The sequence below is a fragment of the Tamandua tetradactyla genome, chromosome 19 (assembly GCF_023851605.1).
Source record: "Tamandua tetradactyla isolate mTamTet1 chromosome 19, mTamTet1.pri, whole genome shotgun sequence".
NCBI classification, from domain to species: Eukaryota; Metazoa; Chordata; class Mammalia; order Pilosa; family Myrmecophagidae; genus Tamandua; species Tamandua tetradactyla.
The window spans coordinates 29,213,236-29,239,355 of record NC_135345.1 but is presented as its reverse complement, the minus strand read 5'-3'; the positions used below and the strand labels follow the sequence as shown (position 1 = coordinate 29,239,355).

The 26,120-nt window shown below is 33.7% G+C and overlaps 1 long non-coding RNA gene across 6 annotated transcripts in view; it reads left to right on the top strand.

Moving 5' to 3' along the window:
* Window positions 1–26,120, top strand: part of LOC143663541 (uncharacterized) — an 80,316-nt gene that overhangs the window by 4,618 nt on the left and 49,578 nt on the right. For all 6 annotated transcript variants that reach the window (XR_013166019.1, XR_013166018.1, XR_013166015.1 and 3 more), the window contains exon 2: window positions 22,860–22,982. This is a non-coding gene — a long non-coding RNA (uncharacterized LOC143663541). The remainder of the gene's footprint in view (window positions 1–22,859; window positions 22,983–26,120) is intronic.

The window sequence follows — 26,120 nt, the reverse complement described above, 5'->3', positions numbered from 1 at the left end:
TTGATAGGAAGCTTTGGAAGGGCTTTGATCAAGGAAGTGATATGACTTTTCTTATGTTTTATTTAAGTGACTGCTACACATTAACATGATTAGTATGTATGTGTTTGTGTCTGTGTATATATTGTGCATATGTATATACACATTTGTTTATATATGCATAGCATATATGTATGGATGTATATATATGAATACCTGATAAATATCAGATACATATTTTACTGATATGTATATATATATAAAATCATACATGTAACTAACATATATATAAAGCAAATATATATATATACATATATCCAGCATAGACACACATATATGTATACATATCCAATTCCATTTTGTGACTTATAATCTGTTACAACTGTGAAAACAAAGACAAGAATAGGAATTGTCCTGAATTCCAAGGCATTTACAATCCAGTAAAGAAAGCAAGATTTACCTGTGAGGCACACAAAAACATGAATGGTTTTAGGCCAGTCTATCTTAGTATCTCTCTCAGTGATATTGTGTAACCGTAGATATGAATTTAATGTCACTGTGACTTTCTTATCTAGGAAATGGCAAAAATAACAACATATATTTATAATAGTATATTATATAATATAGTAATAGCATATTGGAAGGCAGCCATTTAAAGGCATGGCAATATGAGATTTTTGTGAGGAAAATAAGACAACTCAAAACATACATACAACAAGTTCCAATACAGGAAGTGGAATGGCAGTGCATTCATCATTAATAAAAATATCTTTGAAATTATTATATGTAAAAGAAATAGGAAGGTGTAAGAGCTGAACTGGAGAAACAAGCAAGGACAAAAATACCACCCACAGAGAATCATCTTGAAATTCTCTGGCCCCCACCTCCAGCAGCTGGTGATAAACCCTTGTGCACAAACACCCACCCTCTGGCAGTTACAACCTTCCAGCATTCTTGTGATAAAACTCCCTTGCCGAAACGTTCCCCCTCTGGCAGTTACAATATTGCAGAACTAAGGCAGTGTTTTCACCAATGAAAAGCCACCAAAATCCCAAGAACCCACCTGTGAGAAACCTGCTTAACATGACCCCCAACTCTCTTTAAAACTCCTATTTGAATCCAGGCAGGCGGGAGTTGAATTCTGTGTCAACTCTCCCTGCTGCTCCTTGGCTAATAAACCTTCCTTCCCCCACTGCCAGTGCCATGTCTCTGTTTCTTCTCTCTGACCTCTGTCCAAGTCTGGGACTTTCAGAAGTGTAGGAGGAAAAGAAATTAAGACCAATTTATGGAGACATGCTAAATTTATGCTATCACTTTTGGCTGTAGAAGAGTAAGAGCTGATATTTATTAAGTACTTTGAAGTCCCAGACATCAACTCAGTATTTTATGAATATTAAATAAATTCGTCCTCAAAATTTTTATATGAGATAGTCTTTTCATTTCCAGTTTACATAAAGTAAAATTAAGAACAGAGGGTTGGATAACTTTCCTGAAGACACACAGCAAGGAGTATTAACCATTTGTGCAACTACATAGCAACATGGTAATAGTAGCAACGTATAGGGTTAGATAGTGATATGTCCAAATGTCAGCTCTACCTGCGACCAGCACTAAGCTTCTGAACAAAACATTTAAACTCCCTGAGCCTCTTCTTCCTGATTCTTAAAGTTGATTATTGCAAGATACTAATAAAACTTATGAAAAAAAGCTATTTCCTACAATGAAGTAATAATTCAACAAATTTGAAATATAGCTCAGCATATATTTTTATGTATATATATTATTTTTCTTATTTTCAATTTTTAATTTTAACTTCATAAACATATTTTGAATACACTGCTGCCTTATTTGGAATGGAGATTTATGATAAATGATGATACAAAACCAAAGTAGGTTCTAAAATAATACCTATTTCTAAAAGAGAAACACAACCTCTTTCCCTCTCTTACTCTGTAGGCATTGTTGCTTTTGCCTGGGTTCCTGTGGACTAATTTCACATTATTTAACTAATATTCCAAAGTGTACTTAATCATTTTTATTAAAAATATTATAATAACAGCAGTTCATCAAATACATTCACCAAGAGCAAACTCAGCATAGGATGATCTTAGACTCTGAAATCCACTTTGATTCCATATAATTTATTGCTTACAAGGAGCAATATATTAGAAGTACAATTTAACATGATTGTGTTTTATATCATTGATTGTATTTATTCCATTTGTTATATTATATTGCATCTGCTTCCAATTACACTATCAACTGATCTTTCAAAATATCAAGCTTTTCAGATCTCCACACATGTTGGAGAAAGTGGCAACAAGTGCTGCTTGGCCAGGCTTGCCTCCATCATGAAGCTTTTAAGAGTTCTAGAACATTGTGGTTTCTCCTCATATGAACTGCTGTTTTCTTCTCAGTTTCTCCTTAATACTCAGCAATATTTAGGAAGGTCTTGTAGACAAACTAACCACAAATCTCACTACACATCATGTGAATAATCCTCTAGGAAGATTATGCATTATTTATGAGGTGTGCATATTTTGTTGAAAGAAAACAGGAAGATCAAAAGTTAAAATTAGTAGGTCTGACTACTAATTGATTTGAAGAAAGCATGCAAGGCTTTACTCAAATTGTCCTCAGACATATGAACAATCATGATTGACTCCTTAGATGACAGGCTGCAATTTCTTAATGGGAAATAATTACCATTTGCTACAATACACTTGAATCAATGGGACCTCTAAGGTTCTAACCATTTGGTTGTAACCATTCTGTAAGAATAGGAACAGTTTGGGAAGGGGTGGGATCAATACAGACACTTGCACATTTAAGGCTTCTGATAGGCAGTCAAAAAGCCGATAATCAGCAAATTTACGAAGACACCTAATTCAGCTTGTATGTGGTCAGCAGGCGTCAATCGGAGCAGTATCCCCATGGTACATCAGCATCAAAGTGTCAACTTAGGCTTTGATATGGGCCGAAACCTTGGTAGATACTAGGGACAACTAAGGTTTGCTATGGATATGCTGCAGAAAAGATTCCCCGCAGGTATCTATAGTTTTTTTGGAGAAATGTGATCATGTATTGATTTCACCTACAGAGGGTGAAAACAGAAATCAGGAAATTCTGTTTGTGAATATCATTGTCTACAGTTAACTGCAGAAATAAATGTATATATTATTAACTCTACTTCTGTAACCTAGCTATCATTGGAATCTCCTTGTTCCTTGAGATCCTGGAAACACAGGCTTCACATCCGATTTCACACACTTTAGGAAACCAAAGCGTCTCCCCAAATCCCTGTGAACTCTTTGGCACTTTGATTCTTGTTGTCTCCTGTGGTTTTGGGTTCCTATTTCTACTAAATTACTGAACTTCCCATTCTCCCCCACATAGCTTATCTCTCCAGAATCTTGGTAACCTAAAAATTGAAAGAAATTTCCCTTATTTTTCAAATAATGCAAAAAAAGAAAAACCTATATAGTTTCCATAGAGTTCACTAAATCTTTAGGAAAGCATAGAGACAAAGTCTACTAACCGTAAGTTAAAAAGTTGAATATTAGCTCTTCTTATTCCCCAAATATGGATTCTCTATGATTTCCATTTTCCAGTTCCATATCTCCAAATTTCATCACTCTGCCCTCTCCTAAGGGTTTACCCATCTTTTTCTAATGTCTTTAAATTCATTTCTCTCCTTAATTAGAATCTCACATTGAGTCTTTCTACAAGTCTAAGGACAAAGTTCAATTTACTGTTTGTAAAGCTCCATCTAATTATGTTCCTAAGAATGGTCTTTTAATATCCTCATTTTAGTCATAAAAGAGAGGGGTTTTTTTTCTTCTACTTTATATATTGCTAGATGGTCTTATTTTGTGTATGAGGCATAATGGATAAAACAAATTTTGGTGACATAACGGCTCAAAATAACTCAAATTAGAAGCCTAAATTTGTTACTTAATTTTTGCTTTAAATCGAACAATTCATTTAATATTTTTTCTTAATCAATTTAAATGAAAAGAAAGTAAAATAACTTCCTCAAATGATAACAAAAAATTTATAAGGTGATATAGTAGCCACCAAATAGAAGGCAATTCCCTTCTAGTTCCCTTTCCTTCTCATTTAAAAATGTGCAAATTGAATCCAGAGGAATTATATAACTTGTCCTATGGCAAAGTTATCTTCTTATGTAGTTTAATTTTGATTCTCCATCTTAAATTCTCTGCCTTGACAAAAAGGGATTGGTGAATTTGTGGCCAGAGTGAGTCATGGGTTTATTATCCCACAAGTTTCATCAAGACCCTAGATTTATGGCACATGGACTTAAGAAGCCATTGCAGGGCAAATTGCCCCAGGAAATATCAAGACTAATTAGTACAGGGAAAACAGACCAAAACTGTGGGGTATCAAGATAATATCATGAAATTCAAATAACTCACCAAATGAGAAAAAGAGTGAGAAGAAAATAAAAAGATCAAGAAAAAAGAAGTCTGGGATAATTTCTACTCTGGGATATCAAAGATTTCACTTATCTTTTACACAGGTATCCTGTTCAATAGTGGGGTAATGGCCAGAGCCTTTGAAGGAAAGAATAAGGATACACACACCAGCAAGACTGTTGTCTTCTGAAGGTGGCAGGGGCTATATTTTATATTTCTTCTGAATATTCAAGGAACATTACAATAACGCTATATCCTGGTCGTTACTTAATAAAAAGTTGTTGGTTGTCACCCTCTACTCTTTGTGCAGAGTTAAATAATATATTTGCATATTGATGCTTTCATGAAGCTCACAGCTGAGTCAGAACACATAATCTCAATTGGCAAAGTGAAATTCTGAACTACAATGTCCTGGTATCATTTTGTGCCAGGTTCTTCTGTCTCCCTTTCTCCTGCTATGTAGCTTCCTGGCTCTTAGTGTCCTTGACATTGTTGAAGGGTACTCTCTGGAAACATTCACATTTTTCCTACAGCCAAAAAAAAAAAAAAAAAAATCAAACTTATTCATCATGACCAAATCAAATAAGTGATAAAGGATATTTCATAAAGAATTCAGATGTTTTGAATTTCTTAAAACAGGGAAGCATTCCAAGTCTCATGGATTATCTCTGAGCTAGCTATAATTTTCAATTTTGTTTTTCACCAATTCATGAATCTCTATGAGAATTTAATGTGGGTAATTTGCTCTCCTTTCCAATAGAATTTCTGATTTTTTTCTGCCAGTCAGAAAAAAAGAAAAGGAGACTTCAGTCATTTTATCTACACGTACCTGCATAAAATAAGACGGATGTAAATTTACCTTTAAAATATTTCTCACAATATATTAAAATAGTTATATCCCAAGCAAATACTGTGAATTTTGTCCCACAAAATCCATTGAAAATTGGAATATATTGTTCAGTACTTGGTCAGAGTGGCAAACACTGCCCGGTCTTTGGAGGGAGGTTGTGCTGCAAAAATCACTTACATGTCTCTTGAAATTGTATGTAACCAGAAACTTGTATTTTCTGTTATTTTGAAACATTGTGGAAATTATATAGCAAGATACAATAAAGCTCTGGAGTTCACATTGCTAATATTTTTCTTCCGGAAAAAATAGGGAAAGTTAATGTGAGTTCAAGAACATTTTGAATTCAAAAATCATAAAACTTTAGAAGTTGTAAAATAAAATTCTGCTTTTTCTTACTCATAACCCAGTGAAAATTTGTCTTTAAGTGATGCCTGAGCTGACTTAGAGAAGTACAGATTACTGCAGGCTGTAAGTGGTAAGACTCTGTGTTTCTATCCTCAGCGGGAGAAGGGTCAGAGATGAACCATGACAGACCAAACAGAAGCGATTTTATGTTCTAGTCTAACTCCCTAACAAATGTGTAGACATAGGGAGTGCATGACCCCAGGGTATCCCAAAGGCCTGGATTAGTGATAAATCACCACATGAATTCAATATTCCCCTTACCTTTTCCTTACAATATGTTTAAATACTGACAAAATCAGGTTAATATGAAAATCATATTTCATATTATTTACCTTACGGTAGTTGGGTATTTGATGATAAAGCAAATCTGTTGGACAATTGCACACATGAGCAACCTTGAGTTTCTTAGTATCAGCTGGCAAAGATACCAACTTTCTACCTCCATCACGTGCTTCTACCTCCAAAGCATTATCCATTGGTCTTAATTAAATGAGAGTAGTTTTGCAGATGAACCAATTTAAACTATTACTATGTTAAAAGTCCTTCATATTCTCAAAAAAAAAAAAGAACAGAGGATTGTTAAATATAATACTTCATTAAATCTTGATTGCTGAACTGATAATAAATCAACTGTTGAGTGTTTATTGTGGTATGATGTGATGCTGGCAATTATCTGAAGCAAAAGCATTTACCCAAATCAACACAAAATTGTTTCTTCCTCACAGAGTAAATAGTGCAGGAAGTGCATGTATTTTTTTTTAACCGAAATGAAATTCTGTAAGGTAGATCTTGGTTCTATGTTTGAGTATTCAACTGGCCTCATATCCTATTCTATCATCAACATTATCAGAAGGATAATAATGTGATATATTTGGTATGAAGAAACTGTTTAAACATTTGTCAAATGGGAATGGAGGATTTCCTCACATAAAATTTAGAATGATTAACTTCAGTGTCTGGACCAATTGTACTAATCATTAGTGTTGCTGGATAATGTTGGTTTGTTGGCAAGTAAGAATGTACCAAATGATGTCTCACCTTACTTGCTCTTCCCTTCTCCCTGTCCCCAGGAGGGAAGCAGATAATTTTCAATCTCACAGAATAGTCTGCTTAAAAGCATTGTAGCAAGCTGATCTAGGAGATGATGTCTCTGAAGTTGTCAATTCTGAGATTCTTCTATAGAATGACCTCAAAGGGAAAATGTCACTGAAATCACTTCCTTTTTACAAAAGGATATGCAAGGTTACAGGCTGAACTGAGTCTGCTGTTCTGCAGTGACACTGAGGCCAGAATAAGAGAGAGCACGCTTGCACTGCAGCCTGGAATTGAAAATTGGGTGAAAAAGACATTTCCTGAAAGTGGGCAAAATTTTAAGCAAGTTTTAGAAAAATATTCTAAAGAAATTTTGTTAAAATTCTCTACGTATAGGAACAATTTTTATGATGAGTACTTGATTGAAGGGTATGGCAAATTTACAAACAGTTCAAGGACAGCAAACTAAATATAGATAAAGAATCTTCTTTCATGAGCTCTCACAAATACAGAAAAGTAAAGTAAAGGAAGAAAATGCAGCTCAGGGAAATCCATGAGGGTTCACTGGCCAACACTCTGTTTTACCACTGTGTTCCCTTGAACATTACAGTGTAAATATGTCATTTTCAAAATCCATTCAGGATATTTGTGCAGTGTGTGTGCATGCATGAGTACACACACAAATAGAGGAATATTTTTATATCTGCAGCAAATATTATCGTAGTCTTTAAGAAAGCATCAGCACTAAAAAGTAAGGGCTAACATTCTGGCTTCAGTCGGTCACAATTTAGTTAAATACAAACTTCCTTGATTTGTTTTATTCATGACTTAGAACTCCCTTGCTATTGCAAATTGGACTTTTCTTCAACCTAGTGAACCAAGGCAGATATTTCTGCTGCACTGGGCAAATTATGTTGTTAATTTATGATTTAAACAAATTTTCATTAGCTTCTAGGAAGAAATCACAAAATTGATTTTTGTCTGTGACTTGAGATGGTATGTGAAAAATTCTCCAGAGAAAGACAGAAAGAGATAAAGATCAAAGGTTGTGCACATAATGCTGAAAATTATTTTAAAATGTTTGATGTGGAAAATAATTTAATGAAGCCCTAATGAAAGCCATGCAGGCTCTAATACATGTAATATGTGTTTTATTGTTTGTATTGTTGTATTTAATTCCAGTCCTTAAATGTTTATAAAAGGGATGATCAGCACTAAGGGGTATATTTAACTTGGGACGGGTTGTCCAAAATCACTTAAATATTTCTGCAAGTGATATTTCCATCCTCCCGAAACCAATCTTACAACACAAGCTTCATAGAAATGAAGACACTTAACAAGTACCATTAAATGATGATTAACTTCCCAAATTACTAGCTAATTAATCTGTTGTGGATTTAATTAGTAAATTCAGCCCTCCAAGTCAGAAGTTAGTAAGGTGGGCAGGTTCAAATTAATTCCTTTTAGAAAAAAAGTCCTATTACTTCATACTAAATATAACTGATTAGAGAAAATAATTGTGGTAATTTACAGGCTGTTTTGCTGTTTCTTTTTCTTTCAGGACCAAATAGTCAAAGTGTCAGGTTGACTGTAGCTTTAAGTAGAATCATACAATTACAATGTATCTTTAAACTAGCTCTATGGGATCAGAGATTTCACAGGTTTTGCAATTTTTTCATGCAAAATATTTCTGACATAAAAATTAATTCAGTTGGAAGAGACTGTCATGTGATATTCTAGAAAATAACCATGAAAAAAAACTGATCCAAGCCCATACCTGTTAGGAAAAGCCAAACTAAGTTTTAATAATATGTATCAGATTTAATTAAGGGGTTGATTTTCTATCTAGATAGGTTCTCTATCTAATTGTAAGGAAAATTACAATTAATAATTGTAAGAAATACTCTTTGTTAAGCATATCATATGTTCCATGAAATGCATATTATCTGTGCTTTTAAAAACTCTTTGTATATTATTAACATTTATAATTGAAGAAAGGAGACAACAGAAATTAAATTATACATAGTTATAGAACAAGTAAGAACTATACTTAGAGCCAGAATTTAGAGCCAGTTGTCTGTTACTCCAAGACCTGTGCTTTTAAAATTCTTTCTTACTTCCTCTCTAAAGCAAAACAGAACAGAATAAAACAAAATAAGGCAAAACAAATAAAGATCAATATATACGCATATAATGCTGTGAACACTACAGAAAGCTTATATCTTTATGAGATTCTAGATTTTGCCACTTAAAATGCTGATATAAGCAAAATATATCTGCTTTTAAATTCTTTTCACAGACTTCTATCACTGATATTGTGTCAAAATAGTCATCTAGATATTAAAGAGACAGAGTTAAAGAAAGAAAAGAAGAAAATCCTGGAGGAAAATAGATTTTCTTTAAAATTTGGCTCCATGAATTTTGCATGGAGAAGGACTAACTCATATTAATAGATCAGGTAACTAGTACCTAATTCTTAGAATCAATAAGATAGACAGGGAAGGAAATTGTCATTATGCCCTGAATTTATAATTTATTCTCTCTTTTTTTGGCTTGGGAATTACTGTGCCTTCCTGATGGCCAGACTATGAGCAAAGCTCAATTAGTTGAATGTTTGGGAACCTTTATTTGTTATGCACTCTTCATACATTGTTTGGCACATAACTTAGGTCTTTACAAATCTACAGCCCCTCTCTGACCTTGAACTCTCTTACATTTCACATTGGTCTTCTCTAGAACTGAGTGAAAAAAGGAAGATATTTCTACATTGGACAAACTGAGTGGAAGCTTTGCAAAATGACTTCCTTCTTTAATTCATTTTCAGTGTATTATTGAAACCCTTCATCCTAGTTTACCAGTCTGCTGTGACAAATACCACACAATGGGTTGGCTTAAACAATGATAATTTAGTGGCATACAGTTTTGATGCAAGAAATCTGATATCCAGACATCATCAAGGCTTGCTTTTTTCTGGAGTCTGTAGGGTTCTGGTTCTGGCTTTGGCATTTCCTGAGGTCTGTTGCCTTAGATTGCTGCCTCCCGTCACAAGGCCATGTGCTATTTTTTGCCAGCTCTTTCCCTGTCTCCACTGGCATCTTCCTGAGTGGCCATCTCTACCTTGTGGCTTCTGTTTTTGTTTTATAAGACCTCCAATAATATGGATTAAGGCCTACTCTCATTCAGTTAAGGCTACAATTTAAGTAAAAATAACATCTTTTAGAGGTCCTATTTACAATGATCTCACGCTCATAAGAATGCAGATTAAGTTAAAAATATGTCTAAATTGGGGTATATAGTTCAATCTATCACACCTCTTGTACTGATTGGAAAGGATGTATATATCCTAGAAAAGCCATGTTTAATCCTAATCCCATTTTGTAAAGGCAGTCATTTCTTCTAATCCTTATTCAGTACTGTATATTTGAATTTGTAATTAGATCATCCCCCTGGAGGTGTGACTTGATCAAGAATGGTTGCTAAACTGGATTGGGTGGAGGCATATCTCCACCCATTTTGGTGGATCTTGATTAGTTTACTGGAATCCTATAAAAGAGGAAACATTTTGGAGAAAGCAAGAGATTTCTGAGAGAGCAGAGAATGACATGGCCACAAGAAGCAGGGAGTCTACCAGCCAGCGACCTTTGGAGATGAAGAAGGAAAATGCCTCATGGGGAGCTTCATGAAACAGGAAGCCAGGAGAGAAAGCTAGCAGAGGATGCTGTGTTCACCATGTGCCCTTCCAGATGAGAGAGAAACCCTGACCATGTTTGCCATGTGCCTTCTCACTTGAGAGAGAAACCCTGAACTTCATCAGCCTTCTTGAACCAAGGTACCTTTCCCTGAATGCCTTAGATTGGACATTTCTATAGACTTGTTTTAATTGGGATATTTTCTCAACCTTAGAACTGTAAACTAGCAACATTAAATTCCCCGTTTTAAAATTCATTCCATTTCTGATATATTGCATTCCACCAGCTAGCAAACTAGAACACCTTTTCAATAAATATCATCTTAAAAACTGATAGTAAATTCTGTTCTACTGTGATAGGGTAGTGACAAGGCAATCTGAAATAAATTGTCACTATTCAGGCAGCACAGATTTAACAAGCTTCTAAATTATGCTATGCGTGATTACAGGTGTTGGTGTTACAAAGACTGATATGAGAGAAAGTGCATGCAACAATGTTGTTTCTTATCTATATCTATTCACCTTCTTCCTTGTTGACTTCATTTGTTTGTCTTAACTTCCATCATATAACTCAAGGAAAGTAACTCCTAATCCTGGTGTACTTATACATCAAGCTTAGCCTAAATTTAAGCCAATCAAGCCTGTTGTATTTTATTTATTGTAACAAGATGAGTATTTGGCCCAGTTGTGGCTAATGTAATATAAACAGAGTTCAGCAGGGGAGCCTCTGGAACACTTTCATTTTTTGAAAATAAAAAAGGAAGGGTAGAAAGAAAGAAAGATGGAAGGAGGGAGGGAAAGAAGGAAGAAAGATAAGAAAGAAGAAAGAAAGATAAGAAAGAAGGAGGGAAGGAAGGAAAAGAGGAAGGAAAGTAAGAAGGGAAGAAAGGAAGGGAGGGAGGGAGTGGGGGGAGGAAGGAGAAAGGATAAAAAAAGAACTGTCACCAGTATTTTCTGGTCATCATGTGATATACACAAACACATCCTCCTCTTAAAATATTAAATGAGTTTTATATTTCTATGCAGTTCATCCAAAAATTGATATTGTTACATTGTCTTTAATAGTAAATAATCAGAAATAATAACAAATAAAGATGGATGGTAGACAATAAAAAGTAGATAGATAGATAGATGATAATATATAGATAAGATGATAGTTAAATGCAATAGATTTGCAATTATGCTTTGGTATCTCTGGTCTTTAAAATAACCAATCATTATTCCGATATTGAGCTTTACACACCTATGTATTCACAATATTTGCTAGTTGTGATAAATTGAATTATGTACCTGAGAAAAACAAAACAAAATGGGGCATGTTCTTAATCTTAATCCATTCCTGTGGGAATGGAAGCAAGAGCTTTTCGAGATGTTATTTTTTAGTTAAGATGTGTCTCAACTGAACGAGGTTGCACCTAAATTCTGTTAGTGCAGGTTTAATGGAGAGAAAGCCATGTGGAAGAGAAGCTGGGAGTCAATGAACCTAGAAGAGAAAGGAGAAGACATTGCCATGGGATGGGAAAGCCAAGGAAACCAAATACTGCCAGCCAGCCAGAATGCAACCAACCCGGGAGAAAGCAAGCTTTCTGATCTCTGAAACCTTAAGCCATTATAGTCTTCTTGTTTGTCAGCCCAGTGTGTGGTGTTGGTCAAACAGCATGGCAAATTAATATGGGGAATATGTTGAAATGTGCTTATCTACCTTGGATAGTCTAGATTCTACATTTACAGAATCCCCTTGGCTAAGCATGTATTAGTGTGTGTGTGTGTGTGTTTATGCACAGATAAATAAAAAGGTGAAAGTTGTTTGATTCTAGATTTAGGTTCATTTTGAAGATAGAGCCAGTGAGATTTACAGATGAAATGTGGAAGAAAATGCATTGTCAGTTACTAAGAAGGAGATGACTGCATGACAGTAGGTTTGACAAGAAAGATGAAGGTTTCATTTTGGGGTATCGTAAATTTAAGAAGCTTATCTCTTATCTAAAAGGCTATGTGAAGTCGACCCTGCACTTAAGTGTCTGCAGGTCAGGAAAGTCTAGCTTTGAAGATATAAATGTGTGTATTACCAGCATTTGATATTCACAATGACATGCAAAACTGAGGTAATTGCTTAAGTTAGAGTTACTATTGTTTGAACAAAAATGTGTCTGATTACACTGATGTCTTTATCAGGGCCCATTTCTTTTTCAATAAAATACGAATCATATTACTTTGCAGTGTTTTGTATTAGAAATTACATAAACTGTGTGTGTATACAAACTTGATACATAGAAATGTATAAACAAATCATAGCTGTCATTATTATTATTATTTCATTATATTTATTTCCAATTCTTTGTCACATTGCCATCTATATAGGAGAGTTTAATTTATTTGCCACTATTAGATCAATAGGGCCTTTTCAGAAATTAATTTGTCAGAGTGACTATTTACTCTTCAAATATTTTAGAGAAAGCAAGGTTTTTTGATATCTGGGTTTTAAATCTGTCAACTTGTCTTTGAGATTTCTAGTCAAGTAATATTGGATAGGAAGGCATTTCTGTAGACCCATTTCATTCTTTATAATAGAGCAAGAGAGCAAAAGAAACTGAAAAGAGACCTAAGAAATAATACTGTGTGGCATTTCAGGAACCTGTTTCCTTGATGTAGATTGGCATAACTAAAAAGTTTCAAATATCCTTTTGAAAGAACTTTGCAATGCTAAGACATTTTCCGGAGAACTCATTAAAGAATAAGGCTGGTAATTGCCCTCCAGAGGTCACTATCCAACTGCTCGGGCTCCCTGAGAGTTGCCAAAAAAAAAAGACAGACAGGCTAGGGAACACCCATGACACAAGAGGACTCTCTGAGCTATAATCAGAAGAGACTGCTAGGAGATGCTCCTGCCAAGATGAACAGCCTCTGGGACATGCTGAAAACCAATGCCAATGGGACCCGCTGGGAGCAGTGGGATCGGCCGCCAGCCCATAGGAGCAGATGCCAATATGAAATCCCAGATCCATCTGTGCCAAGAACAGCTGCCAGGAAACACTCACGGGAACATTCCTCGTGAAGCAAAATTTCTGCATACCCACAGGGTACTATTAAATTTGATAGCATTGGAGGAAAGCTCAGAAATTCTGGTAGACAATCCAACAAACCATAGTAAGCTTGAGTAAAAATAAAATTACAATAGCTTGTGCTTATGTGAGTATTCCCACAGTGGTTCTAAGAATTAACTGTTCCACAAATAGCTTCTTATCAAACTATACAGATTTGGCTGCCCCCATTATAGGAGATTGAATTGGTCTGTAACTGAATTTCTAATAATCATGTGGATGTGAAAACGTGCCAAAAATTTACCCATGATGGTTTGAAATTATTTTTGACTGATGATACTTCATAATTTGATATCTATATGCATATTGATCTTATTGTAATTAGATTTTTTGCTTAAAATATATTCTCATGCTTTGGTTAAATTTGCACAAGTCTAGTTAATGAAATAAATTATCAAACAAATTGCTAGATTTATGAATTTAGGATCAATTTGAACTATGCTGTTATATGCCTGATAGCTAAATTTCAGGATGATATTGATAGATGATGTGGAGAACATTGAACTGTAAGTTTCATTTTCCCAGTGCCAGGATCTGATCTATCGCTCTTGAATATATGCTACCTATTACATTACTAGTTCAGTAAATATTTGGTGACTGATTAAATGAATGAATGGGTTAATGAATATTAATATATTCAAAGCATCTTGACAGTTTTATTTCAGATCTATTGTATAAGAATTAGAACACAAGGGTTGACCAAATACTACTTTCTTACCATACTGAGAGGAGGGAAAGGGAGATATGAGATAATAGTGCATTATATTACAGAATTCCTCTAATTTATGGCTGAGACATATGAAGAGAAGAAAAATATAAAATCGAATGCTCTGTTAGTCCGTGGTGAAGGTCTTGAAAGGGACAGTCCAACACAAAATACGTCACATTTGGATAAGAATGGGAAGGCAGTAAGGATATGAAAAAAAAAAAGAGAAAAGAACAAGGTCATGTAAGTCATAGTAACAAAGGCAAGAGCAATTTACAGTAAGTCATAGGGAGTGACAGACATCATGGATTAATTAACTTGGTGTTGTCTCTCACGATCTCTTTATGAGTTCTGTGCAATTAATCACATGACTGGGTTTACATTATAAAATGAACCTGCAGGATGTGTAAAAAGTTAACCTAAAGGGATCTACAAGTAAATTTTGAACGGTAAAATATAGCTATTTATTCAAAATATTTATTCATCAGATCCCATGTGCAGTAATTTGGTGTTTGTACCTATATCAAAAATTATGATTCTAGGAAATTAAAGTCAGAAAAGGAAGATATAACAGGTGGCAAAATAGCTGTGATCCTAATAATTAGAGAAGAGATAATAGAGACAAATGCATGATCTTGTAGTTACTTTCATTAAGGAATTAAAGGAGATATTCTAGAGGGAAGGACACTTGAACTGAGCAGTTAATGAGTGTGGAGTAGTATGCATATGATTAACATAGAGAATGCTGGACATTCTTCTTGGAAGAGCAATCAAGCATAAAGGCACAGAGATTCAAAGCATGTAGCATGCATAGGACTAGTGAATACATGATGAAACTTTGGAATATTTCAGGAATATGTCACCCAGTAAAATAAAAAAAAAAGTATTGACAAACACAAAATAATTATGTGAGACTTGAAGGACAATATAAAACACTGAAAAGAATACAGTTTTCAGAGTCAGAAAGATCTCACTTCAAAACCCATAATTGTTTCTAAGTGTATACAAATGGGAATATTAATTAATCACCCCAGGTACCAGTTTATCCTTATGAAAAGTAGGTAAGGGTATTCAACTTTATAAAGATCATTGTGAAGATAAAGCAATGATACTGTAAAAAGTCTACTATGTTGCCTAACTATAACGAGCATTTTTTATCTTCTGATAACAAGAGAACATTTAAGGAATTATGTCTTAATGTTGGGTCATTAAAGATTCCATGGAGAAGTTATGTTTGAGAAAATTTAAGAAGAAAGAGAAGCATGACTGGTTAGAAGATATGGGAATAATTATTATTGTCTTTATTGGTTCTGTAAATTGAAATAAATCATTGCCATATTCCATTAGAATAGCAGTGCATTGTTGTAAGTTTGTCTCTATTTGATGCCATTCATTTTCTAGTCTGATAAACCATGTCTGCTATGGTAATTAGCAAGATTTCCATTAATACAGTAAAGAATTGTATAAAATTCAACAGTCATTGTCTAAAATGAGAATGATATAAATGTCTTGATGATTTTGGCTTTTTCTATGCCTATGTTTTGCAAACTCTTTTTTATAATATCTCCATACCTTTTTAATTGTTTTTAAATAAAATATTGCACAGATGCTATTCTACAACAAGCCCTTCAAAAATAGGATGTAGAGGTCCTATAGTTATAAAAACACTGGAAAACATTAAATAATATACCCCTTTTTGAAGAATTCCAACGTGGAAACACGTTAAGTGTAAGAAGGCTCTATAGAATCCTGCTGCAATTAACTTATTTTACTTTATTCAATGAAGTAATTTCAAAATTTTCTATAACCAAAAAAATCATTTAGCTATACCTGAAGGGCATGCCATAGAACTACTTTCCTATGAAAAAAATAGTTTGGATTATATATACTTAGAATTTAATATATAATAATGGAACAAAACTACTGCTGGAAATTCTTGTTTTAGATGAGTGATATCTAACGGAACTTTTCATGATGTTGGAAATGTTCTGTATCCAATATGCTAGCCACTTGACCCATTGGCTATTAAGCCCTTGAAATGTGATTAATGAGAATGAGAAAAGGAGTTTTAAATTTAATTTAATTCTGTTCGATTTAAATTTAAATAATCACATATTGCTGGTAGCTATTTTATTAGATAGCACATTTATAGACCTTTTGCTGTATAATTTTAGATAAGTAAATGTGTAAATTTTCTCACTAATAATTGTACTCTTGAGAAAAACATGTGCCTTTGGTGTTAAAAGTAAAATTTTCAAATAGTTCAAACTGAAATTATTGTATGAGTGGTAGGTCTATTAAAATAAAATAAGAGTAACATAGGTGTAAGATTATTATAGGTGTATTTATTCCAAAATAAATTCTGATAATTAAGACATGAGTGACTTATATAAAAATATATTCAACATTTTTTAAAGTAAATCTAATTATAAATGTCAAGAACTCTTTTTGAAATGAGTTTTGTTTTTATTTTTTGCAATAGTATAATAAAAATTTGGCTCTGAATCTCTGGAAGGTATTTCACATTATGGTGAAAATTATGAAACAACAAATATTTAATATAAATATGCGGCCTCATAAAGAAATTGTGACTCAAAATTCACAATCATAAAATTGTCAATTTTTAATCAAGAAATCATTATTTAATATAGTTTAATTAAATATATCTAACCAGCAAATATAGGAGCCATACTTGACAAAGCTTTTCAGAACATAAAGCCAGGCAAAACATAATTTGACATATATAGAAACAATTTTAACAAAATAGAATTAAATACAGAAAGCCTAAAGTAATGATGCAAAAATGATTTGATAAATTTATTATGAATACAATGCAATATGATTAAAGTGATTGTGCCACAACCAGTGTATAAACTGCTGTTTTTAAAATATTTTGTAGTGGCTGATATATTTTTGTCATTACCTCATTGAATAATTAAAAATAGTTTCTATGTTCACGGAGACAGTGTTGGTTCCATATTTATTAATTAAATGTATGATCACATTATTTATATTCTTTGTGTTTGAAATGTCATGTGTACGTGTGAAATTTCAATTTCCCTTTTTATTTCAAACAATTTTGCATTCTACACACGATGTTCTAGTGTTGATACACAGTGTTTCTTGACAAATATGTTTTTATGGGAATTAATCTATATAAATAGAAGCTCCTTCTCCCACCTAGGTTTTTGCCTTAATTTCCATTTTACATCACACGATTATTGTCATCCATGATTGTTCTGGGTTACATTCAACTAGTAAATATTTTTCTATTTTTTTATAGTGAACTGTTCATATACAGAATCCTCTTTTGTAAACAATTTATTGGCAGGGCTTGTTCTGCAATACAAGCATAAATATTTGGCTTTAGTTTACAAATTTTATCTGAATTCTCTAAGCATATGTATGAGATCTGGGAAAATTAAAAAATTTTCTAGGTAGTTCAGATGCATAGCTAGCTTGGCATACATATGAAATAGGCTACAAAAAATACAATACATTTTAAAGAGAAGCAAAATTATAAAGAGTTCCATGTCAAATAAAGAAGCCGATAGAAATTTAAAGTCTAACCCAAAAAGCAAGCTAGATTAATTTTCATATTTTCAGATTACTATATTAAGTTTAAGTTTCCACTGCTGGTCAGTCTCTTTATTCAAATATTTGTACTATTTGGGGTGCAATTTAATTTGTGGTAAGCATGGAACTCAAAGAGCAGTCACTTAAATAATACAAAATTACTTTTCTTTTACATAAATTTCCACAGATAAGCAGGCAGTTCAGATTAGACATGCCCCTCTGCTCCATGAGATAACACAGGAATCCCTGAAGGTGAATTATCTCTCTGAATCATTAGCATGAATTTTCTTTTTGTGCTGTCGGATGTTGGTCACTTCCCATCCAAGAGAAAGGATATAAAAGGACAAAGGAGCAGAATAAATGCCATCTGAAAGTTGTAAGATTCAATTGCTATTCAAGTGCCATTGGCCAAGACATATTCTCATAGTAATATATTTGTACAGGGTAGCTAAATATAGCATTACCATATGACTTGGTAATTCCACTTATAAGCATATACCCCAAAATACTGAAAGCAGGGACTCAAACAGATATTTACACATTGATATTCACAGTGGTATTATCCACAATTGCCAAAAGATGAAGGCAACCCATGTGTCCATCAACCACTGAATGGATAAATAAAATACGGTATGCCCACAGTGGAATATTATTCAGCTATGAATTCTGACATAGGTGACAACATGTGTGACCTGTGAAGGCATCATACTGGGTGAAATCAGCTGGACACAAAAGGACAAATATTATATGATCTCACTGATAGGTAATGATTAGAATAAGCAACTTCCTAAAGTCAGAAACTAGAGCTTAGGTTACTGGGGGACAGGATGTAGATAGGGAATATAGAGTTAAAGCTACATTATGCAGAGTTCTTATTTGGAATGATGGAATTGTTTTGGTAATGGATGGTGGTTATGATAGTACTATATCATGAACATGATTAACAGCGCTGACATAATACAATTAGAAAACTAGAAAACTGTGCTTTCATCAATTGTGACAAAGGCTACACAGATGCAAAGTGTTAATAATAGGGTTGCTATGAGAACCTTGTATTATATGCATGACTTTTCTCTAATTCCAGCAGTTCTCTATTAAACGACAACAAGTTACCTTAGTTTTCTGAAATAAAGCAGCTGCTTCATTGGTGCTGATCAAAAGAATTAAAAAAGTAGTACATACAACTCCGTTTGAGGAATTATAGAATTTTGTAAACTGCTGATAACCATGACATGTTCACACTTTAAATGACTTTTATAATAATGATTTTTTATGTGATCATAAACTAGACTCTTTAACAAATGCAAGAGTTCCAACTATAATAAAATAATGTGTTATTATACATAGTTACTTTGTTTTAGAAATTCATTATCCCAAAAGTCAAGGAATTCCTATTTTGAAAAAATATATATAATTTTCAAAATTTTCCTCTGTATATTGTGCTGAGATTTGAGTTTTCACATATTACATTCTTTTGTCCAAGTTCAGAAATATAATTAAAAAAATGCAGGTTTTATACCAAACATGCAAACACAAACTGGCATAGAATATGAAACGGTCTATAATAACTAAATAAAATATCTTCAATTTTAATATAATGAGATTTTGGAGTGAGTTGCTGTTATCTGCAAAAATGATATAATTGATTGTCATAAAATATGTAATATTCATATATATTTTCCTCAACTTTTAAATTAAATGTTAAACTCAATATCACCTGGCCAAGACAGTATAATTTACATGTGAAACATTTTGGCTCACCGCAAAACCAATATAATTTATTCACACCAATAAAAGTAATTGCTGAAAAGAAAGATTTATTATTCAGTCAATCCAATATTTTATAAACACAATCCAATATACAGTGGCAATCAATTTATTATTCTATATAAAGCATATCATGTGGAAACCAATTTATAATAAACCAAAAGACTTAGTGCCAACCACATTTTTAAAAAGCTTGATATAATAGTCACATAAATTCTATGAAAAAATTAAGGCTTGACTTTATAGACACCCCAGAAAGAAGCACTGTCCTTCTTGATTTTCAACCCCATCAACTTCCATGAAAGTCATATCTGTAAAAAGATAGTTGTTTTTCCTTTTCTTTGCTTTTTTTTTCTGTTATGAATTTGAAGAAAGGAGTCATTGACAAAATAGAAATGGAGACTCCTTTAAAGGTTTAACAATTCTTCAAATATGATAAATAGTAGAAATCACTAGGATACTGCAGCTGTAGTACTTCATTTTTGCTGACTTCAATTTTATTTACAGAAACAATTTAGCAGGCATGGATTTTGCAAACACTAACACATTTTTCCAATCCTCATTTTAGATTTGCTCTAGCCATATGCGCACTTGCTAATCTAATAAGGCATTTGCAACTTGAAATGGGTAGGTGTTTCCAAAACATTTCAGTTATTCTTTTGATGACTCTGAGAGATATGAGGCCAACTGATTTTAGGTATGTAGAATGGGACATTTAGAGCCAGTCACGATGTCCCACCCTGTTCACACAATCCCATCTCTTCTTTTAAACTTGAACAACTTTTTGCAGAGATTTCTAGGGATTAACAAGAAAGGAAAAAAATCAGGTAGGGACAGCTTTCTCAATGCATTTCAATATGATTCAACTAACCTATTTTCATTAAAGTATGTTCATCTTACTGCTGAAGAGATGCTGGTAATAATAATAATAGTAACAATCAATTTATTATACTATATAAAGTATAATAATCATGACAAGTCATTGACCCAAGTATCTTTCAGGATTTGCTTTAATATAGAACCATGAATGCTTACTATCAAAGCTATAAACTGAGATTATAAAGGACTAACTGCAATTTTAACAAACTCATATTATACACAGTATGAACTCCATTTTAAAAGTCAAACCAAACATTAATTCTAGATACTCTGCATTTTATCTGGTGCAATGAGAAGATGCTTCTTTTGAATGCTGAAATTTATTTTATGAAACTGATCTCATTTTTCCTTAATTAAGGCTTGACTTTCATAATTCAAGTTTAAAATATTCTGCACAGTTACTTCGCCAATAAATATCCTGACCTCTCTCTGTCTCTGTCTCTCTCTCTCTCTCTCTCTCTCGTGTTGACAAATATTTCACTATTTTATTGTTTTCTTTTGCCTACTATTTCTTACAAAGTAACCATAGTGGGAAAAACACTGACTATTGTGTTCAAACCCAGCCTTTAATTTTCAGATGTGTAAACTGGAGCCTGGAGGTGATAACTTAACCAATCATCGATGAGTAGTCCAGTCATCTTTTCCCACTGTGATGACCCTCTATATAATAATTTAAAAATAGATGATTTCTTTGAACTCTGCCTTCCAGGCATGACATCTTACTAAGGTCTTTGTATTCAAATGCTCATCTAATGAGCACAACAAACTTATAAAATAGTGTTACTATTTTTGCCATCATTTCAAGTAAGAGAGGTCATTCATTTAGTAAATTTATTGGTTGATTATAAGTCCATCATATTTCCAATTCAATTTGGCTACTCAAGAACTAGAATTCTTCTTTCCATGTTGATCTGAGTATGTGAATGCAAAGACAAGAAAATATGACTCAGCATGGCTTCCATCCCAGACCAATATTTCCTCATCCTTCCTACTTCCCTATATCATTTTTTATTATTAAGTCACTGCTTGTTAGGGAAAACACACTAACACAAATGAAAAGGTAAATAGGGACAGGGTCATGAAAATCAAGGAAGTACACCTTTGGAAATAACATTTGTGCCATATGTATGTGTCTGTGTGTATTTGTATATGTGGGTGTATTGTAATGAACAAATATATGAGTATAAATTATAATATTTAATCAGAGGAGGTTATTTAAGGTGTGAACTCTTAGCTCAGAATCCTGAGAAAAATCAGGATAAAGGAAGAGAAAATACTGTGAAAGCATCTGGAAGAAAAAGCAAGAGGCCTATCAGGGTTCCATTAGCACTTCAGGTCACTTTGTGAGTATTAAAAAGAAGTGCTTAATCTAGGTGGAAACATGATAAAAATGCATCTCCTCTAGGAAGACATATTAGGGAAAAGGTGCCTCCTCTTGGATGATCAATTAAAAGTAAGTGTCCCCTCCTCCAGGCTGATGCAAAAATCCACTGGGATTCACAGTTTGGCAAGCAAGGATACAGGTGGATTACAGCATCCACTCCTATTCATATGGCTGGATGTCCTGGAAGAGGAGATACCCTCCATAAATTTATGGATTGGTTCTAAGGTTCAGTAGGGTAGCAAAACAATCCCAACACAAATAAGTATCATCAGTCCAGTCTCTGATAGACTGAGAAATGTCCTCAGCGACTATGACACTGTTTTCATTTGTAAGCTGCCAGAATGCAATATTCCAGATCTGCAATGGCTTTTTAAAAGGAGAATTTAATAATTTGTGAGTTTACATTTCTTAGCCTATAAAAATGTACAAACTAAGGCATCCATGGAAAGATACCTTAATTCAGGGAAGGCCGATGATTCTGTAACACTCTGTCAGCTGGAAAGTCAAATGGCTGTCATTTCTGCTGGTCCTTTGCTCTGGGCTCCATTGCTTTCAGCCTCTCTTCCTATAAGGGTTCCTTACTTTGCTTCTCTGGGGCTGACTTTAATCTGTTGGCTTCTCTTGGCTCTTTCTGGTTCTGGTTGTTTAACATCTCATGGCTATGTCTGTTGGGCCCCAAGCATCTCCAAGATATTTGTCTCTGTTTTCCAAGTGTTGGCATCTGTGTCAGCTCCACTCTGAAGTTTCTCTTGGTTCTCTCACTGTTGGCTCTCTCCAAAATGCTCCTCTTTTAAAGGATTCCAATAAACTAATCAAGACCCACCCTGAATAGATGGAGTCACATCTCCACTAATCAAAAGGCCACACCCACAATTTGGCATGCCACACCTCTGTGGAGATAATCTAATCAAGAGTTTTCACCTACAATGATGTATCAGGATTAAAAGAAACCACTGCCACCACAAGATTGAATCAGGATTAAAGCATGGCTTTTCTGGGGTACCTAGTACTTTCAAAGCCACACAGACATAATGTCTTATTTCTCTTTGTCTACTTCAGAGGGAAGGAACAACCTGAAGCTAACTGGATATTACAAGATGATCAGAGCTATGGAAGGAGAGGTACAACACTGAATTTTAAAAATCTTTGTTTTTTTAAATCATCATGCAACCATTTTTGCCTGTGAGTATATGAGTTCTACAAGGGCAGAGATTTTGTATATTGTGCTCACTGTAGTATCTCCACCATATAGCAACAACTAAAACAAATATTTGTTGAATGGATGAGCAAAAGGATGTGGAATATAATTTTTGACATTTTGACAATACATTATAACATGTAGAGACTGAACTTTATTGCTGAATATAGATTGGGTCCTTGAAAAGGAGACATGCCAATAACCACAGTTCCAACTTCCTTATCTCCATTCTGCTTTCCTGAATGGTCACTTCAAATATTTCTAATGGGGCAAAGACTGGTTATAGGGATTAAAAATAAACTGAAACAAATTTATTCCAAGATAAATTAATTTATTTGGTTAGTAGAAAGAAGAAAATAAAAGTAAGCAAATGAAAAAGATAAAGGGCCATGTTACACAAGAATACTGATTATTTTTAAATTAACTCTTTTTTTTGCATGGGCAGGCACCGGGAATCCAATCCACGTCTCTGACATGGCAGGCAAGAAGTCTGCCTGCTGAGCTGCCGTGGCCTACCCTAAATTGACTCGAAGTAGTGAGATCATGTTCCAGAAAACCGGACAAACATTTTTTCAGAGTTAGACATTAATTTCATTTCTTCTTTTTCATTTATTCATTCATTTAAGAAACAATTATAGAACATCATCCTCTTGCTAGGTATGAGTCCAAGCACTAATGATTCAATAAGATAAAAAGGCATGTTCTTATCCTGAAAAAAAGTATGTTCCTTATAAGCAAATAATCACAAAAAGTATGACCCAGGACCAATGACCAAATAGTTAACTATCAACACTTTTTCCAAGGTTAACACATACATACATACATGCATACATACATATATATATAATTTCTACAATTGACAGACGAAGAAGTGGCATAGAGTGTATAAGTGTATAGACTTGAGTCAAACTGCCCAGTTTTGAATCTTAACCTTATCAATAATTCATTTAAAGTGCTTAATCTTTATGTGCTTTGTTTTCCTCATCTATAAATGGGGTGATAATGAAGTAGCTTAATAAGGTTTTCATGATGAATAAATGAGCTAACGTTAACATAGATCTGAGATTGTCACATAGTAGAACTTTTAAACAGGTAATCTTTATGGATTTTTAAAATACTGGACTTTTATGCACATTTGTAAATTTGTACCCTGGGTGAGGTGCGCTCCCTTTAGTGTGTCCCAAATTCAAAGGACTTCACTGACATGCTTATTCCTATGGATTGACAGTTTTGTCTAGAAGGACTTAGTGGGGATGTAAGAGTGAGATGAAATCCATCATTTGGTATTCACTATAAAGATATTTTAGAAATCAAGAGATTAAATAGGTTTTAGAAGGAAGTAAATAGAATTAAATGTGTACTACTTCAGATCAGTAAAACAAGATAAGCAAAATCCAAGCACATATAAAGAACCGAGTCACATTTATTTCTTTGAGTAAATACCTGTTAGGTTTTAGTTGCATAGGACAGGTTATAAACATAAGAACAATGGCTTATTTAATTGAAAAAAAATGAGAATATATATGAGGTTGCTAAAGAGTGCAAAATCATAAAACTATATTATTATGATTAAGCACTATTGACAATGTTATAAGAGAGGAAAATAGGAAAGTAAGTAAACTTAATAAGTCAAAGAAGGTGTATCGATCCTTTCTCTTCTTAATGCATTCTAACTTTTCAAGTCTTCGAACTCATCTCTCACTTCCAATTGTGAAGTCTTATCAGGTCTTGTTTTGCGCTTTGGGTGCTATGGAAGCCAAACAAAAAGTTAAGTGCAGATCATCAAGTGCTATACAATTTCTGGCCAAGTCAGGGCATCTTCCCTGTGAGTTTGAACTAGAAATTCATGATTAATGGATGTGAATAAATCCATGCCTGGACTCTAGAATCATCTTCCTTGGAAATTCCAGATCATGAGTGAAGAGTAATTTACATGGAGAAAAAATTTCCTTCTTGAATAGTTTTGCATTTGGGGATGATATTTTGCAGCTTAGCTGTGCTGGCAACAGTTTTAAGAATGCCCTACGCACAAGCACACCTACATATGCAAACTTGGATTCATTTTCACACTCCAGAATTAAATATTTTTTGTGCTAAATGAATAGAAATCCATAATCTTATTTCGTGCTTTATATTAAAAAAAAATTGTCTATGTAAACAAACCACAGACTGTAATGTTTTAAAATCTAGCACAGAAATAATAGCTAATTTGTTTACCTAAGTCTATCTGATCAGATGCTGAAGAATCATTATAATATAGTTTGTTTAAACCATTCCAAAAATAGATTTCATATCACTTAACTTTCTATTGATATTTTCTATTAAACAGAGAATAGAAGAATAAAAAGGAATGAATATTTTTTCAGTAAAAAATTCCACTATCCACCCAGAGTTTTAAAGTTGGGCTGCATTAATATCATTAATAAAGAAATCTCTATTTAAAATAATAGCAAATATCACTCAAATCTTAACTGATTTAATGTTTCTTAACTCACTTCATCATTATAACAACTCTAAGAAGTAGGTGAGGAAGGTTAGGTATAGAAAGGCTAAGAAATTCTGCCTAAGATCATAAAACCAGTAGTGATGGAATCAAGAATCCAACCCAGGATGTCACGTAATAGTCTCTGCTTTTAACCACCACATCGCAAAGCCTCAGACTAACTCATATTTGCATATACAATAGGTTCAGAAGGAAACAAAATTATATTTTTGCCTTGTTGGATTTCCCTAGCCTCAGAAAAATCTGTCATTCTTTCAGAGATGGGAGCACACTGAGGTCATTTCAGACATTTTCTCATCTAATTTAAATAAATAAAGGACAATTTCAACCAAGATATGTTATAGATAATTTTATGTGTCAAACTGGCTGGATTATGATATCCAGTTGCTTGTCCAGGCCTGGCCTGCTTGTTAATGTTAGGGTATTTTGAGATGGGATATTCACCTATAACCAGTTGATTGCAACTATGTTCAAAAAAGATTACCCTCAGCAATGAGGGGAGTGCCCTCACCCTATCAGCTAGAGAACGTAAAAGACAGAGTGAGGATTTCAGAGGTCAGAAGGGGAATTGAAACTCAACTTCAGCATTGCTCCTTGCCAGAATTTCTAACCGGCCTGC